This window comes from Phodopus roborovskii, unplaced genomic scaffold (assembly GCF_943737965.1).
Source record: "Phodopus roborovskii unplaced genomic scaffold, PHOROB, whole genome shotgun sequence".
NCBI lineage: Eukaryota > Metazoa > Chordata > Mammalia > Rodentia > Cricetidae > Phodopus > Phodopus roborovskii.
In genome coordinates, this window is record NW_026126724.1 from 486,800 (window position 1) to 504,895 (window position 18,096).

The window sequence follows — 18,096 nt, forward strand, 5'->3', positions numbered from 1 at the left end:
TGTCCATCACTTGCAAATGCTTTACCACACTGATTACATACACAGGGTTTCTCTCCAGTATGTGCTCTTTTATGAATGAAGAGATACCAGTGTTGTGAAAAAGCTTTGCCAAATTCACTACATTCACAGAGTTTCCTCCAATATGTGTTCTTTTATGTGTTTTCAGATGATTGCATTGTGAAAACACTTTACAACATTGATTACAGTCTTGTTTTTTCTTTCCAGTATGTGTTGTAATATGCCTTTTAAACATAGTATGTCTTGCAAATGCTTTACCACATTGACTACATTCATAGGTTTTATCTACCGTGTATGTTCTTTCATGGAGTTGGAGGAAACTGTGACATGTAAAGAATTCTCCATACTGAAGACTTCCATAAGGTTTCTCTGCAGTTTCAATTTTTACATGCCTTTGAAGATGCCTATAAGATACAAAGTTTTTCACACATTCATTGCAGATATTACCAGGATTCACTCCCTTATGGCTTCTTTTATTCCTGCAAAGATATTTAGCACATGGCAAATTTACCACATGAATGATACTAAATAAACGTAGTACATGTATAAATAAATTTATAATTTGGACAATTAGGTAAACCAGAATCAGATCTTGAGTTTTACATTCATATTGCTTCCCTCATGAGGTATTGTTGTTTTCATTGAAGATACCTGTGACTCAGAGTAGGAGCCTTTATTTCATGGCCCACAGGTATGGCATCTATTTACATGAGATTTCTCACATAATTAAAAAGAACTGGAAGAACTCAGGGCTTTGCCATATTCGTTGCATTTATCAGTATTTCCATAGTATAAATAATACTACATTGAGCAATTATACCAGTACAAATGGAAACATTCACACATTCCAATGGACATAGGGAATTACTGCAGTGTGAGTTTGCTGATGATATCTTTCAGATGATGTTGGGATACTGATAAATTTTAAACTTGTTTCTCACTCAACAAATATACTGAAAGTGGGACTACAAATTATCTCCCATTTCTTCTCACTGTCTGAAAAGAGAGATGTATGTTGCTTCTTTCCATAATCTAAGTTCACCTGGCTTGCATTTAGTGTAACATGTATTCATTTATTGTACGTTTGCTGATACAGAATGTATGTCTCTGTGTAGATCTGGCTAGGCTGGAACTCATTTTGTATACCAGGCTCATCACAAATTTAAGGGGTCCACCTTCCTCTTCGTGATCAATGCTGTAATTAAATGTATGGGCCACAACTACCTGACTCAACATAAAATAAACTTATTAAAGTAAGATTAACAAATAAAAGGTTTACACATTGCATCCACACACTTAAACCTTCTTTTCCTCACAGACATATGTTATAGGGATTAAGGGTTCTCCACAACAACCTTCTTGATACTAATGAACTGACCATATACATAGCAAAGTCATAAATATAAGAGTAATGCCTGCTTAACTATAGGCTTTTTTTAGAAGGTCTTGGACATATACTTATCAACTATGCAACATATGTATTGTTTAAAATAGCTGAATAGTATGAAACTAAACAGACTGCCCTATCTACAACATAGATCTCAGGATGCTATAATTCACAAGGTGGTATCTGTTAAGGCATTGTTTTCTTCTCATTTTGCATGAATGCCTTCCAAACACAGAAGTGCTACCTGTCACAGAAATATAATGTTTTGTGACAAAGTGAGAAGCATCACTATATTATAAGCTGTGCTTATTTGCACTGTTGCTCTTCTTAATCTTTTTAATTTTTTTAAGTCAGACTCTTCAATAAAATTTCCAGGAAGAACCAAATTTGCATAAATTTGCACATGAAAATTTACCTTGTCTGTCTTCTAGAAGTTTGACAATGATCCTCCGTATTATGGTTATCCCAAATGTAGCATGGAATAGAAGAAAATATCTCATGTATTCTTGCAAATTGTACAAAATTTAAGTAATAACTTTAATGAACATTAGAACCATGCCTCATGCATGCAATTTTCCCTTTTCTGAATCAAAATTACAGAATAGTATCAATAATCAAGAAACACCTGGTTCCTTATTTTAAAACATGAAGGAAAATTCAGTCTTACCTGTAGCAATGAGGTTCCTGTAGGTGTCCAGCATCACATTTCTGTAGAGACACTTCTGAGAAGGATTTAGCAAAGGCCACACTTCCTGAGTAAAGTGGATATGCACATCATCATAGGTCACTGCATCCTAAAATAACACATACATGTGTGAAAAAGAAGTATAATACTCACATTGTAAATGTAAACTTATTTGACAATGTAGTTATATAATCCTTGGTTTTTCCCTCACTTATTTTATACATGTACATTATAATACATTCACCCAGTCACAATAGAAGTAAACTGAATAAGAGGTCCACATGCACCATTTCTTTGCTGTTTAAGTAGGATATACCCTGAGAAAGAAATCCAAATAAATAGACATAAATAGAGAGGCAAGATACCAGAACAACACTACTGAGAACACATAAGAAATAAAGTGTATGATAGGGAGAGCCAGTCATAGAAATAACCCATGTCCTAGAACCAACTTCTGCCTTTGTTAGGTTTTCATTGCTGTGTAAAAAACAGCAGGGCCATGCAACACTTACAAGGAAAACATTTAATTGAAGTGTCACACTTAAAATTTCAGAGGTTCTGTTATGCCAGGGGCATATGTCAGCATGGAGGCTGCTGCAGTCCTCGAGGTTAGAGTCCTTAGAGAAAAACTCAGAGGCAACAGGGAGTTGTCTGACACACTATGCAGCATTCTGATAATAAGAAACATCAATGCCTGATGCTACAGTGGTGTGCTTCCTCTAACAGGATAAGGCCCACTCCAACAAAGCCACACCACATCTGCTATAACTAGTGGGAACTCACAGAGTATGGACTGACAGCTAGGGCACCTTCAAGGCAATAAACTGGACCCTTTGAATATGGTTGACACTTACGTGATTTGATCTGTTAGGGGGCTCCTGGCAGTGAAACCAAGACCCATCCCAGTTGCTTGAACAATGTTTTTGGAGCCCACACCCTACAATGGGATACCTTTCTCAGTCTAGATAAAAGATAGAGAGGCTGAATATGGGTCTCAGCCAGATGGACTGAGCAGTCTAAGGGATCTCAGACAGAGAAGCCAGGATGTATCCCTGGCTCACAAAAGGACCTTGCAAATACATCCCCCATAGAGGGATAACTGCCTTAACCTTCAAAGAGGAGAGAAGCATTAGTTCCTACTTCACATGACTAGTCAGATCTACATGACCCCAACTGGATGGCATTCCCCTACATATGGAATAGGGGTGGAGGGATGGGAGGGGAGGTTGGCTAGGGTGCATGTAAGAGAGTAGAGAGGGTAAAAGAGAGGAAGGGAGGGATGGAAGGAGGGAAAGAAGGAGGGATGAGGGGAGAGGGAACTGGGATCAACATGTAAAACAGTAAGTTAAATTAAAAAAAAAAAAAACGATTTGACTCCAAAATTTAAGTTTAAGGACAAGTTCTTGGGGAATAGGATTTCTATTTTTGTTTTTACAAAAAATGAAAAGCTGTGGATTCCTTCCAGACTAATGTGGTTTGATCAAGCCAGACCACCTGAAACAGAGTACCAGGTGATCCCACATTCAAAACAGCTGGACAAGCAGGATTTCTGCATCTTCTCTAGAATTCCCCATGACAGAGCCCCTTACCAGCAGGAAGTAATTTGGAAAGAACGACACCCAAATTCCCAAATATTGTCTATAAATATTTGTTTTCATTTAAATGGACTTGGTTATAAAAATAAATATGAAAAAAGAAATGTAAGATGTCTAAAATCTTCAGCAAATTATTTACTTGAGTTGGGTTTTCTCTTTCATGAGTATTTCCCTACTACCTAATATAAAGATGATACAAATGTCTACAGGGTTAGAGATGAGAGTGAGCAGAATAAGACAACTTTATTGCCAATACCAAGGCCATATTTTTGAGAAATTTCTGTAGATTCTGATACAGCAGTATACAAGAGTCCAAACTTCTTGGGACAAGCAAGAATAGTCACAAACCCACAACTGACATCACATGAATAAAAGTATGTCAAATCTTTAACCAAATAGATGTGCACACATGAATTTGTGCTCTAGTGCACATTCATGCCTGTAAAAGAGGTGTTAAAATGTTTAAAGTCTGAACAGATTTTCTTTATTCATGTACTGGTTTGTAAAAAGAAAACAAGCATTAAGGATTGTACTTAGAGAAATCAATCAATATAAATGAGGATTTTATGTAAAGTATTAAAATGAAACAGGATTTCCTTATAAGTGAATTCACAGGACTTTTGTCCATATGAGTATGCAGGTGCAAAATAAGAGACATTGTAATGCGTGAACATATTGCCAAAACTTGTAAGATATTTTTATCTCTAGAATCTGTGTAACTCAATATGCGTTACCTGAAGTTCTTACATGATGCTTTCTAGTAAGATTCCTTTTTGTATCCGTATGAGTTTTCCCGGGCCCACAAAGATAATTGTGGTAAGCAAAGTCCACATTACCACACTCCCCACATGTTTGGGGTTTCTGTGCATTATGATTTTTTTTCATGATTTTAAAGATGGATGATACTTTCAAAGGCTTTATCACATTGTTTATATTCATAGGGTCTCTCTCAAATATGAGTTCTTTTATGACTTAAAAGAGTGCTGGAAGGTGCGTGCAATAGCTTTAAAACATTGATGATATTGATAGGGTCTCTCTCCAGTATGTGTACTATAATGTGTTTGTACATTATTGACACATGAAAACAATTTACCATATTGATAACATACGTAGTGTTTCTCTCCAGTGTGTATTCTTATATGTATCTGGAGACGACTGCATTGTTAATAGGCTTTTGACACATTGATAACATTAATAGATTATTTCTCCCATACATGTCTTTATATGTCTTTGAAGGTGACCATTTCTTGAAATCGCTTTACCACATTAAATAGCTATATAGGGTTTCTCTGAAGTGTGTGTTCTTTTATGTGGCTGGACATGACTGCATTGTAAAAAGTATTTACCACATTGATTACATTTATAGGGTTTCTCTCCAGTGTATATTCTTTAATGTATTTAGAATTTAGAGCACTCTGAAAATGCTTTACCACACTTATAACATACATAGAGTATCTCTCCAATGTGTCTTTGTATAAGTCTTTGAAAGTAAACATTACCTGGAAAAGCTTTACCACATTCATTACGTTTATAGCGTCTCTCTCCAGTATGTGTTCTTTTATGACCTACCAGATGGCAGTGTTGTTAAAACATTTTACCACATTGATTACATTCATTGTGTGTTCTATGATGAGTTTGGGAAATAGTAACATGTGAAAATGCTTTACCACATTGACTACCTCCAGAGCTTGTATGTGTTCTTATTTATGTTTAGAGATGACTGCATCCTGAAAAGGCTTTACCACATTGATTACATTCATGCGATTTCTCTCTAGTATTTGTTCTTATATATGTTTTAAGCACATCATGGCTTGCAAAAGCTTTGCCACATTAATTACGATGGGTTTTCTCTCCAGAATGTTATTTTTTATGGAGTTGACAACTGTGACATTCAAAGACTTCTCCATAATGAAGACTTTCATATTATTTCTCTCCAGTATGAATGTTTTCATGTCTTTGAACATGACTGTAACACAAAAAACTTTATCACATTCATTAACCATATTCACAGGTTTTTCTCCTGTATGTTTTCTTCTATTTCTGCAAAGATAAATGGCAGATGTAAAAACTTCACCACAGGCATTACACTGATGAAAGTTAGTATCTGTATAAACTAGTTTGTAATTTGGCCTAATTGTTAAGAGTAATTGGATGTAGGGTTTTACATTCATAATGCTTACCTTAATTAGGGTTGTTTTGTCCTGTTTGAAGATACCTGTGATATACAGCTAGAGTCTTAATTCATGGCCCACATTTATGGCAATTTTAATGGAAGATTTTTCACATATTGGAAAGTAAGTAGTAACTCAGAGCATTACCACACTTACTGTATTCATAAGGATTCCTGTAGTGTGTGTCATACTACACTGGCTGAATGTACATGGACAAATGGAATTATTCACGAATTCCAATGCTCAAAGGGTTTTTCTGCAGTGTGAGTTTGATGGTATCATTCTAATGCAGTTGGAAAACTAATAAATTTTAAAATTGTTTCACACTCAACAAATATTCTCAAAGTAGGAACTACTAAATATCTTCTCATTGTCCTGAGAGAGAGAGGTATGTGCCTTCTATCCATATTCTGTATTTATTTGTCTTATATTTGGGTGATTTATATATTTTTTCTTGGTTATGTGGTACCGGATATCTCGGTGTAGACTTGGCTAGCCTGGTACTCACTCTGTAGACCACATTAGCCTTGAACACAAGGGACCCATCTTCCTCTTGGTCAAGAATGGTGCGAATAAAGGCATGGGCTAAACCTACCAGGCTCATCAAATGATATTTTTATTACAGTAAGAATAAGAAATAAGAAGTTTTTACATTGCAATTACACACTTTGACATTCTTTTCTGCAAAGACATAAGGTTACTCTACAACAATCTTTTTGATTCTCATAAAATGACATTTTCAATACATTTAGCTGAGCCACAATTATATGAGTAATGCTTGCGTACTATAGACTATTTTTTTATAGAAGTTCTTGAGCATGAAATAATCACCTATTCAATGCATATACTGTTTAAAACATTTAAATGGTATGAAACAAAATATAATAGCATTTCTACATTATATATCTCACAGGATTATAATTCAAATATAGTATCAGTTAAAAAGGCATTGTTTCCTTGTCTTTATTTCCACAGGAATGACATACAAACACAGAAGAGCTAGCTGTCACTGAGGAACATCAATATACTTTAATCTGTGCTTATTTACAATGTTGCACTTATTTTTTTTAAAATTTTTTTAAGTGTTCCACTTCTATAAACCCAGGACACATTATCATTTTTTCAGCTGCAAACTTATATAAAATGGTACATGAAAATTATTGCTTATGTCTTCTAGAAATTAGACAATGTTGCTCAATATTATGGTTTTCCACACTGTAGCCTGGAATATAATACCAGAAAATATATGGTAAACTATTAGAAATTATACACTTTCAGTAGAACATCTTCAATGATCTCAGAACTATACCTTATTTACATGATTATACCATTATTATAGGTCCTTACTTTCCCTCAATATTAATGGTCTTAACTCTCCCATAAAAAAGACATAGGCTAACAAAATGGGTATGAAGACAGACTCCATCTGTGTGCTGCATACAAGAAACACATCTAAGCTTCCAAGATAGACATTAAATCATGGTAAAGGGGTGGGAAAAGATCAACCAATCAAATGGACCCAAGAAGTAAGCAGGTGTGGTTATCCTAATATCTAACAAGTTAGACTTCAAACCAAAATTAATTAATTTGATTGGATCATTGATATTTAATGCATTTTTGCTTGATTTGTTGTTGGCAATGGTATTGTGAATATATTTGCCCCCCTTTATCCTTTTTGTTCTGGTGAAGTGTGATTATCAGATGCCTATGTTTTTGTGAGCATAGTTAATTTCCTTCGGTTGAGTTTTCCATCCAGAACTTTTGAGAGGGCTGTATTTGTAGATACATAGTATGAAAATCTGACTTTGTCATTGAATATCTTGTTTTCTCCATCCATAATTGTTATTCTTTTGATACAGCTATTGCCTAACAAACACAAGCATGAGACTCAGTGCCCACGTGGAGTTTATTGAGAGAGGGGAGAGAAAGGGGGGTGGCTGGTGTCAACCAAAACATGGGGAAGAGAGAGAGAGAGAGAGAGAGAGAGAGAGAGAGAAAGAGCGTAGAGAAAGAGCAAGAGAGTGCAAGAGAGGGGGCTAGAGAGAGAGAGAAAGGGGCACGCTTGGCATGCTTGCTTTAAAACAGGGGCTTGCTCATGTGTAACTGAGTACTCTGGCAGCCAGGTAAAGACTGACATAGTGGTGACATGGCCATGAATGTCCTGCCCATCGTTGGGGGCAGGGTCAGCTGGCTGCTAATTCCTAACAATAATCATTGAGAGTTTTGCTGGCTTTAATATCCTGTGATGACATCCCATGACTGCTAATACTTGTAGAACATCTATCCAGGACCTTCTGTCCTTGAGGGTTTTAATGGGCAGTCAGGGGTAATTTAAATTGGTCTGCTAGTATAAGTTACCTGGACTTTTTCCTGTGTTGCTCTTTATATTCTTTCTTTATTCTGTATGCTGTCTTTTGATGATTATGTATCTAGGGACTCCTTTACGTCCAGTCTATTTGGTGTTTGTTATGCATCTTGTACTTTCCTAGGCATTTCTTTCTTCAGATTGGGAAAGGTTTTTTCAATGATTTTGTTGAACATGTATTCTGCACCTTTGAGCTGGGCATCTTTGCCTTATTCTATGCCTATTATTCTTAGGTTTGATCTTTTTGCAGTGTTCCACATTTCCTGGATGTGTTGTGCTAAGGATCGGTTGGATTTCTGAATTTCATTGGTCGATGAATCCTTTTCCTCTATTTTATCTTCGCTGCCTGAGATTCTGTTATCTAATTCTTGTATTCTATTTGTTATACTTGCATCTGTAGTTCCTCTTCATTTGTCTAGTTTTTCTATTTCCAGCATTCCCCCACTTTATATTTTCTTTGTTGTCTCCATTTCAGTTTTGAAGTCTAGAATTGTTTGACTTGTATCCTTCACCTGGGTCAGGTGGTGTGTGGATCAGAGTACTAGGACTGCACTACATAGGGTCAGCATATTAGGAGAAGAGATATTTGGGGCTAACCAAGGGAGTTCACAGTGAAGGGTGTGGGGTGCATTTTGCCTGAAGTGGTCCAAGAATTATCTCCAACAGAAGCTCAGGGATGGAGGTGAAAGATCACACAGGTGGGGCCTTAGGGTGGTCCCTCATGGATAGGCAGGTCCAGTATGCTCAGAGCACATTCAGGAAGTTCCTGGGAAGTGGAGAGGATGTTGGACTGCCCAGTATTCAACCAGAGAACTCATGATTCACCACTTTTAACTTCGGACTTCAGTAAATGTTATATTCTGTGTGTATCTCTTAGTTTTGATAAGGTTTTTTTCTGTCTACTTGACTCTTTTACAAAAATCAAATATTGATTTTTCTTTTTTTAATTTTTCTTTGTTTCTATTTTATTGACCTTAACCCTGATTTTATAGTTTCTTCCTGTCTACTTCTCTTGGATATGCATCCTAATCTTGTGTCTGGGGCATAGATATTAAGAATTATAATGTCATATTGGTAGAATTTTGCTTTGAATATGTCCCTTCTATTTTGATTAATTTTTGATTGAAGTCTATTTTGGTAGATACTAAAGAAGCTTACTTACGAATAGTAAATATGTTTTAGAAGTAAATGGGAGTAGAAAGGGAATCATCTAGAGATGGGAAGGGTCAAAGGGAAGAATAGTGTGGAAAGAAAAAAAAGAAAAACATAATCACAAGTATATGAATATGCCATTATGAAACCCTGTACTCTATATTTTAAACTAAAACAAAAAAATGAAATTAATGCCAATTGAGTTAGATCAATGTGAAATAGCATTACCCATCAAATCGGACAACCTGAGAAAAATTCCAATGACCGAAGTGAAAGCAGCTAGAAAAGTCTGTGTGGTAGCACATGTGCACAGACATGTGCTTGATCCCACCAAAACAAAATACATAGAATTAAAAATACACAAGAAAAAACTTTTGATTACAAATTATATTAGAAGAAGTAGAGCTAGGTCAGAGACAAAGTGTGCGTACTTCTACTGTCAAATACCTTGTACATTTCCCAGTATACATATCTAGTGGATTATATTAGCCTATAAATCCAATTTTATGTAACCCGATGCACTTTTATGGCTTCTATAGTCAGTCACATGCATTGTACACATTCATACAGACACAATTCACATAATGAAAGTGAATGTTTATATTAAAAACTTATTAAAGAATAAACTCAACAAAGTATCAAGATGCCAGATTAGGAAGGGTAATGGGAATAAAACCAATTTCATGGTCCATTCAAGAGGACCTGAGTAAAATATTTGAGTTTCATGCTATAGGGAATAGACACCAAGTGTTGTATTCTGGTCTACACACACACACACACACACACACACACACACACACACACACACACATGCTGTGGGAATATGAACATACCCACCAGGCTGAGAAAGCCTTGAATGATACTTATTAAAGTTCAGTAACACTGTGCACCAGAAATACTACTTAGTTGGGAAATGGATAACCAGTCAGGAAAGAGAAAAACCCATCCCAAGATTATTGTATATGACAGACACAATGAAAATATTTTTCACTAGTAAAAATTGCAAAAGAATTTACTTAAGGTAAAGCTGTAAGAGTAGGAAGACAACAAGGACACATGAGTTATTTTATTTATCATTTCTATGGCTGACAGAATGATCTATTTACATAGCTAAATATTCAAGTAATGATATGATGTTACATCATCAACTCCCAAAATCTGACTCCAAAAGGGACTTAAGGTCCATAACATCATCTTTATTTAAATATGTTAATTATATGAAGAATTTTCATTTAATTTCCTGATTTTACAATTAAATAAGTCAGTGTAGTATTAGATGCTATGATGGTCTGGCATCATTGATTCCCATAAGCAGGCTAAAACCCAGTGATCCCTGAATAAATGATGATAGATTTTCATAATCACATGAATAAAAATTACACAAGTGGACGGATGGTGTTTTACACATGACTCCTACAAGATTGCTCAAAACTGAAGAGGTCATTGAGTGTTTAGTCATAGATTTGGACAAAAAAAAATTGATGAATAATGAGATATTTTCTAATAATTCACCCTGAGAGATATAACAAAATGATATCATAATTGATTTAAATAAATAAAGAATGAAAACACAAGAGAGAATTAACACCAACAAAATGGATCCAGACTCCACTCTTCCTGGAGTAGAAACAGGCAGATTTCAATAATAAAATTATCAGATACTTAGATAGTCCATCACACTTGAGCCACACAAGATTGCACCACGCTTCAGGGGTCATAGATTATACAATGGAACAATTTAATAATTATATCTTTAAATACCAAATTAGTTGAACTTATTTGCATCATCAGTTACTGGGCAGATATGCCAGACATGATAAATTATGCTGTCATCATGGATTTTTAAAATTCCTTAAGTTAATAATCAGATAATCATACTGTCTTGCCTGATGAACTCTGTTGGCCTGACATCATCACCAGCACCTGAATGTATGTTGTGGTGCGGCAGGACCTGAGATTATGGGCCCATACCTGGTGTAGCAGTAGTAGCTCAAATGTTAATATCTTCTGAAAACATGGCTACAGCAGGGGTATCACCATCAGAGCTGAGAGAGAGTGGTTCTTCCATTTTCTGGGTCATCATCCATTTGTAAGGTCTCGGTGATGCTTCTGACCTCCTGGTGCCACTACTTCTAAACGTAGATCACATCCAATGTGAAGATGTGGAGGAAGAGCAAGGAGTCATACACCAAGACAACCATCCCTCCCTTGGTGCAGTCCTTGTACTAAGTGTACTAAATATAATATTAGATGATGTGATGGTCTGACATGATTGACTCCCATAAGAAGGCTCAAAACTCCATTGATCACTGAATAAATGACACATTTTCATAATTAAATAAATGAATATTAAACAAGTGGATGGTGTTTTATGTGTGACTCCTATGCAATTCCTCAAAACTGAAGAGATCATTGAGATTTAATCACAGATTTGAACAAAAAAATGAATGAATAATGAGATAATAACTCATAATTCAACAATAGAGAGATAACAAAATGATATTACCATTGATTTAAATAAATAAATAATGAAATCTCAGGAGACAATTAACACCAACAAGGTGGATCCAGACTCCACTCTTCCTGGAGTATAAAAAGGCAGATTTGAGTCAGGAAATAATTATATAGATCGTCTGTCACACTTGAATGACACAAGGTGGCACCAACTTCAGGGTTCACAATTTATATAATGAAACAATGTATTAATTATATTTTTAAATATATAAGTCGTTGAAATTTTTTTGTATCATCAATTCCTGGGATGACATGCCAGACAAAAATAACTTAAGTTAATTAACCAGATAATCATACTGTCTTGCCTGATGTAATCTGCAGCCCTGACATCATCACCCACACCTGAATGTCTGTTGTGGCGCGGCAGGAACTGAGATGATGGGCCCACACCTGCCTCAGCAGTAGTAGCTAAAATGTTGATATAAGCTCAAAAGACGGCTGCATCAGGGGCATCACCAGCAAAGCTCAGAGAGGGCAGTTTTTCCGTGTGGTGGGTCGCCATGCTTTTGCGAGGTCTTGGTGATGTAGCCAAATAATTTCTGCCACTATTTCTTCTCATCGTACATCACAACCAATGTCAAGATGTGGAGGAAAAGCAGGGAGACAAACACCCAGACCACAACGCCTGGCTCGGTGAAGGCTGTGTCCTTCTCGGAGGGCACCATAGAATCTTCTGGACTCAATTATCCAGCATCCCTAGTAATCTGCATGATGCATTGATCATTCAGAAACTGCTGTGTGCATGTCTACAACCTTCCTAAACTCTTCCCTGATAGATATTTGCAACCTAATCGTAATCTTGTTGGCATTGTCTGTCTTTTAAATAATTTAAATAATTGATTAAGTCAGTAATAACTAACTGTCACAATAAAGAAGTGATGTAGCATTTAACTGGCAGGGAAGCATGGCCAGACTCCAGTCATGAATGATGTCATCATCATCAACTGAAACAAAGGAGACCTGACTATTCATGCACCCATAATTTCCAATGGGTTGTTCTCTGATCCCGCCTCCAGTCCTCTGCTGGAGTCCTGGGCCCCTCCAAGAGATCCGACTATCTCTGTGGGTCCACTCGGAGTTCCTGCAGGCAAGATCCTTACCCCAAAATCCGGACCTCTGCCAAAGAAAGAGGTCTCAGCAGGAAAGTGCCAGTTTCCAGTGAGATCCGACTATTCTGCAAAACCTTCTCAAGTTCCAGCTCAGCCCTTGCCTTCTACCGCCAGCTATTGGCCATAGCTATTGGCCAGAGGACCACTGTGAGTACCTGCTGGCATCTTCTTCTGGATCCTCATCCTTGTCCCCATCCCTGGATCCCTGTCTGCGGAGAAACATGCTAGAGAGCTTGGACCACAGAGAGCTACAGATATTGGATCTCAGACCCACATAAGCCCATCGGGGAAGTACCAAAGAGAGAGGGGGAGACCCCACCAACACCTACTGGAAGAATCTATGGGAAGAAGGCAATACAAGAGAATACCTAACAACAGAAAGACAAACATGACACCACCAGAACCTAGGGAAACTACACCAACTAGAATGGAACACAACAACAAAGCAGAGGAAGTAGAAGGGTACGACTTAAAAATTACCACCAAAAAATGATAGAGGCTCTCAAAGAAGATGTGAGAAAAGCACTTAAAGAAATGGAGGAAAAAAACAAACAAAAAAGTGGAAGTAATGAACAAATTCCTTAAGCAAAGTACAGAAAGCCAAGAAAAAACAATTAAGCAGGTGAAGGAAACAGTTCAAGACTTGAAAACTGAAATTGAGAAAATGAAAGCAACACAAACGGAAGGAATGCTGGAAATTGAAAAGCTGGGCAAAAAATCGGCAACTACGGACACAAGCATAACCAATAGAATTCAAGAGATGGAAGAGAGAATCTCAGGCGCAGATGATGAACTAGAAGAAATCGATTCATCGACCCAAGAAAATCATAAATCCAACAAATCCTTAACACAAAACATCCAGGAAATGGGGGACACCATGAAAAGGCCAAACCTAAGAATAATAAGCATAAATGAAGGTGAGGAAGCCCAGCTCAAAGGTGCCGAAAACATATTCAACAAAATCATTGAGGAAAACTTTCCAAATCTGAAGAAGGACATGCCCATGAAAGTACAAGAAGCATACCAAACCCCAAATAGGCTGGACCAAAGAAAAAAGACCCCTCGACATATAATAATCAAAACGCATAGCATACAGAATAAAGAAAGTATATTAAGAGCAGCGAAGGAAAAAGTACAGGTAACATATAAAGGCAGACCTATCAAAATTACACCTGACTTCTCCATGGAAACCCTCAAGGCCAGAAGGTCCTGGATAGATGTTCTAAAATATTAAGAGAACACGGATGCCAGCCTAGGCTACTATATCCAGCAAAACTCTCAATAGCTATAGATGGAGAGAACAAGATATTTAATGACAAAACCAGATTTTCCCAATACGTATCTACAAATCCAGCCCTACAGAAAGTATTGGAAGGAAAACTCCAACCCAAGGAAGGTAACTATGCCCACAAAAATGTAGGCAACAGATAATCCAACTACACCAGAAACCAAGGGTGAAGCAGAACTAATATATTCACAATACCATTGCCAACAACAAACCTAAAGCAAATAAGCATCAACAATCAATGGTCCTTACTCACACTCAACATTAATGGTCTTAACTCACCTATAAAAAGACACATGCTAATAGAATGCATACGAAGACAGAATCCATCTTTCTACTGCATACAAGAAACACATCTAAGCTACAAAGATAAACATTACCTCAGGGTAAAGGTTTGGGAAAAATTTGTCCAATCAAATGGAAATAAGAAGGAAGCAGGCTTAGCTATCCTAATATCTAACAAGTTAGAGTTCAAACCAAAATTAGTCAAAAAAGATGAAGATGGTCATTTCATATTCATCACAGGAGAAATCCATCAACACAAAGTCTCAGTTCTGAACATCTATGCCCCTAATACAAAGTCACCCACATTCATAAAAGAAACACTTCTAAAACTCAAAGCTCATATAAAACCTCACTCACTTATAGTGGGAGACTTCAATACACCACTCTCAACACTAGCCAGGACCAAAAATAATAAACTCAACAAAGAAACAAAACAACAAACAGAAGTTATGTCTCAAGTGGGGATAAAAGACATCTATAGAACATTCCATAAAAAGACAAAAGAATATACCTTCTTCTCTGCCCCACATGGAACCTTCTCTAAAATCGACCACATACTAGGTGACATAACAAACCTCAACAGACATAAGAGAATAGGAATAGTCCCCTGTATCTTATTGACCACCATGCTTTAAATAACAACACAAACAGCAGAAAACCTGCAAACTCATGGAAACTGAACAATGTGCAATTGCACAACTCCTGGGTCAAAGACGAATTAAAGAAAGAAATTAAAGGCTTTCTAATATTCAACGAGAATGAGGATATAACATACCCGAACTTAAGGGACACCTTGAAAGCAGTGGAACAAGGGAAGTTCATTGCACTAAGTGCCCATATAAAGAAAACAGAGGATAGTCACATAAGAGAATTAACAGCCCAACTGAAAACCTTAGAACAGAGAGTAGCAAATTCACCCCGCAGGAATAGACGCCAGGAAATAATCAACTTGAGGGCTGAAATCAACAAAATAGAAACCAGAAAAACAACATAAAAAAATCAATGCAACAAAGACTTGTTTTTTTTTTTTTTTTTGAGAAAATCAACAAGATAGACAAACCTTTATCCAAATTAATGAAAAAGCAGAGACAGAACATGTAAATTAACAAAATAAGAAACGAAACGGAGAACATAACAACAGACACATAGGAAATCCAGATAATTTTCAGGTCATACTTTGAAAATCTGTATTCCACAAAAATTGACAATTCAAAGGAAATGGACAAGTTTCTAGATAACTGTCACTTACCAAAATTAAATCAAGAACAGACAAACAACTTAAATAGACCTATAACCCGCAATGAAATAGAAGAAGTCATCGAAAGCCTTCTAACCAAAAAAAGGCCAGGGCCAGATGGATTCAGCACAGAATTCTACCAGACATTCAAGGAAGAACTAATACCACTACTCCTCAAACTGTTCCACAATATAGAAACAGAAGGTTCCTTGCCAAACTCTTTTTATGAGGCCACAACTACTTTGGTACCCAAACCTCACAAAGACACAACTAAGAATGAAAACTACAGACCAATATCCCTGATGAACATCGATGCAAAAATACTCAATAAAATACTGGCAAACCGAATTCAAGAATACATCAGAGAAATCATCCACAATGACCAAGTAGGCTTCATCCCTGGAATGCAGGGATGGATTAACATATGAAAATCTATCAATGTGATCCACCATATAAACAAACATAAAAAGAAAAACCATATGATTATCTCCCTAGATACAGAAAAAGCCTTCGACAAAATTCAACACCCTTTCATGATAAAGGTCTTGGAGAGGTCAGGGATTACAGGAACATACCTAAACATAATAAGAGCAATATACAGAAAATCAACTGCCAACATCAAACTGAATGGAGAGAAACTTAAGCCAACAGGACAACATCTTCAACAAATGGTGCTGGCACAATTGGATGAGGGTGTGTAGAAGACAGCAGATAGACCCATGTCTGTGGCCATGCACAAAACTCAAGTCCAAATGGATCAAGACCTCAACATCAATCCTGCCACATTGAATCTCTTAGAAGAGAAAGTAGGAGGTACCCTTCAACAAATTGGTATAGGAGACCACTTCTTGAACATAACTCCAGGGGCACAGACACTGAAAGAAACAATTAATAAATGGGACCTCTTTAAACTTAGAAGCTTCTCTAAGACAAAGGACATAGTGGGCAAGACCAAACGGCAGGCCACAGACTGGGAACTGATTTTCACCAATCCTATATCCAATAAAGAGCTGATCTCCAAAATACACAAAGAACTCAAGAAACTTGTCAACAAAACACCAAATAACCCTATTAAAAAATGGTGTACAGAACTGAAGAAAGAATTCTCAATAGAGGAAATCAAAAAGGCTGAAAGACACTTAAGAAAATGCTCCACATCCTTAGCTATCAGGAAAATGCAAATCAAAACAACTTTGAGATACCATCTTACCCCTGCCAGAATGGCTAAAATTAGAAACACCAGTGATGACTTACGTGGAGAGGATGTGGAGAAAGTGGAACACTCCTCCACTGCTGGTGGGAGTACAAAATCATACAGCCATTTTGGAAATCAGTATGGCGGTTCCTCACGAAAATGGGAATTGGTTTACCACAGGAACCGGCAAACCCCCTCTTAGGCATATACCCAAAGGATTCACATCCATGCAACAAAGACATCTGTTCAACCATCTTCATAGAAGCACTATTTATAATAGCAAGAACCTTGAAGCAACCTAGATGCCCCTCAATTGAAGAATGGTTAATGAAGATGTGGCACATCTACACAATGGAATACTACTCTGTAGAAAAAAAATAGTGGTATCTTGAAATTTGCAGGCAAGTGGATGGCACTTGAAGAAACCATCCTGAATGAGGTAACCCAGTCACAAAAAGAGGAACACAGTATGTACTCACTCATATACGGATTTTAGACCTAGAGCAATGGATCACAAGCCTATAATTCACATCACCAGAAGAACTAGGATACAAGGTGTATTCTAAGATATTCATATAAAGTCCCTCACAGAACTGGGAAGGGACAAGTCCCACGGAGCTCAGGTGAAGTGGGGGTGCAGCGAATGGAGAGAGAAGTAGGAGAAAATGAGGGGGAGGAAAGGAAAACATGTGCAACCAGGAAGATTGAGCCTGGTTAGGAGTAGAAGATAGGAAAGAGAGAGACAGAGACAGAGAGAGAGAACATAAAAGAGGGAGCCAATATTGGTTTGAAGATAAAATTGAACACAAAGAACGGTCTAGAGAACTACAAGGCTGCTCCCACCTAACAATTTGAGCTTCCGTGGAAAGGCTATCATAAATGCCAATCCCGGAGAGTGAGATCAACAACTAACTTATCCATGGAGCCCTCAACTAATGCCTGTTGGAAATAGGATCAAACACCCATACATAAACACTGAGTCGAACTAGAACCCAGATGCAACTGGAGAGGACAACACCATGCTGCAGAAACACATACAGCTTATCTGAACAAGGAGGAGCTAACGGACACTAGACTGACAGCTTGGCAGCCAGCATG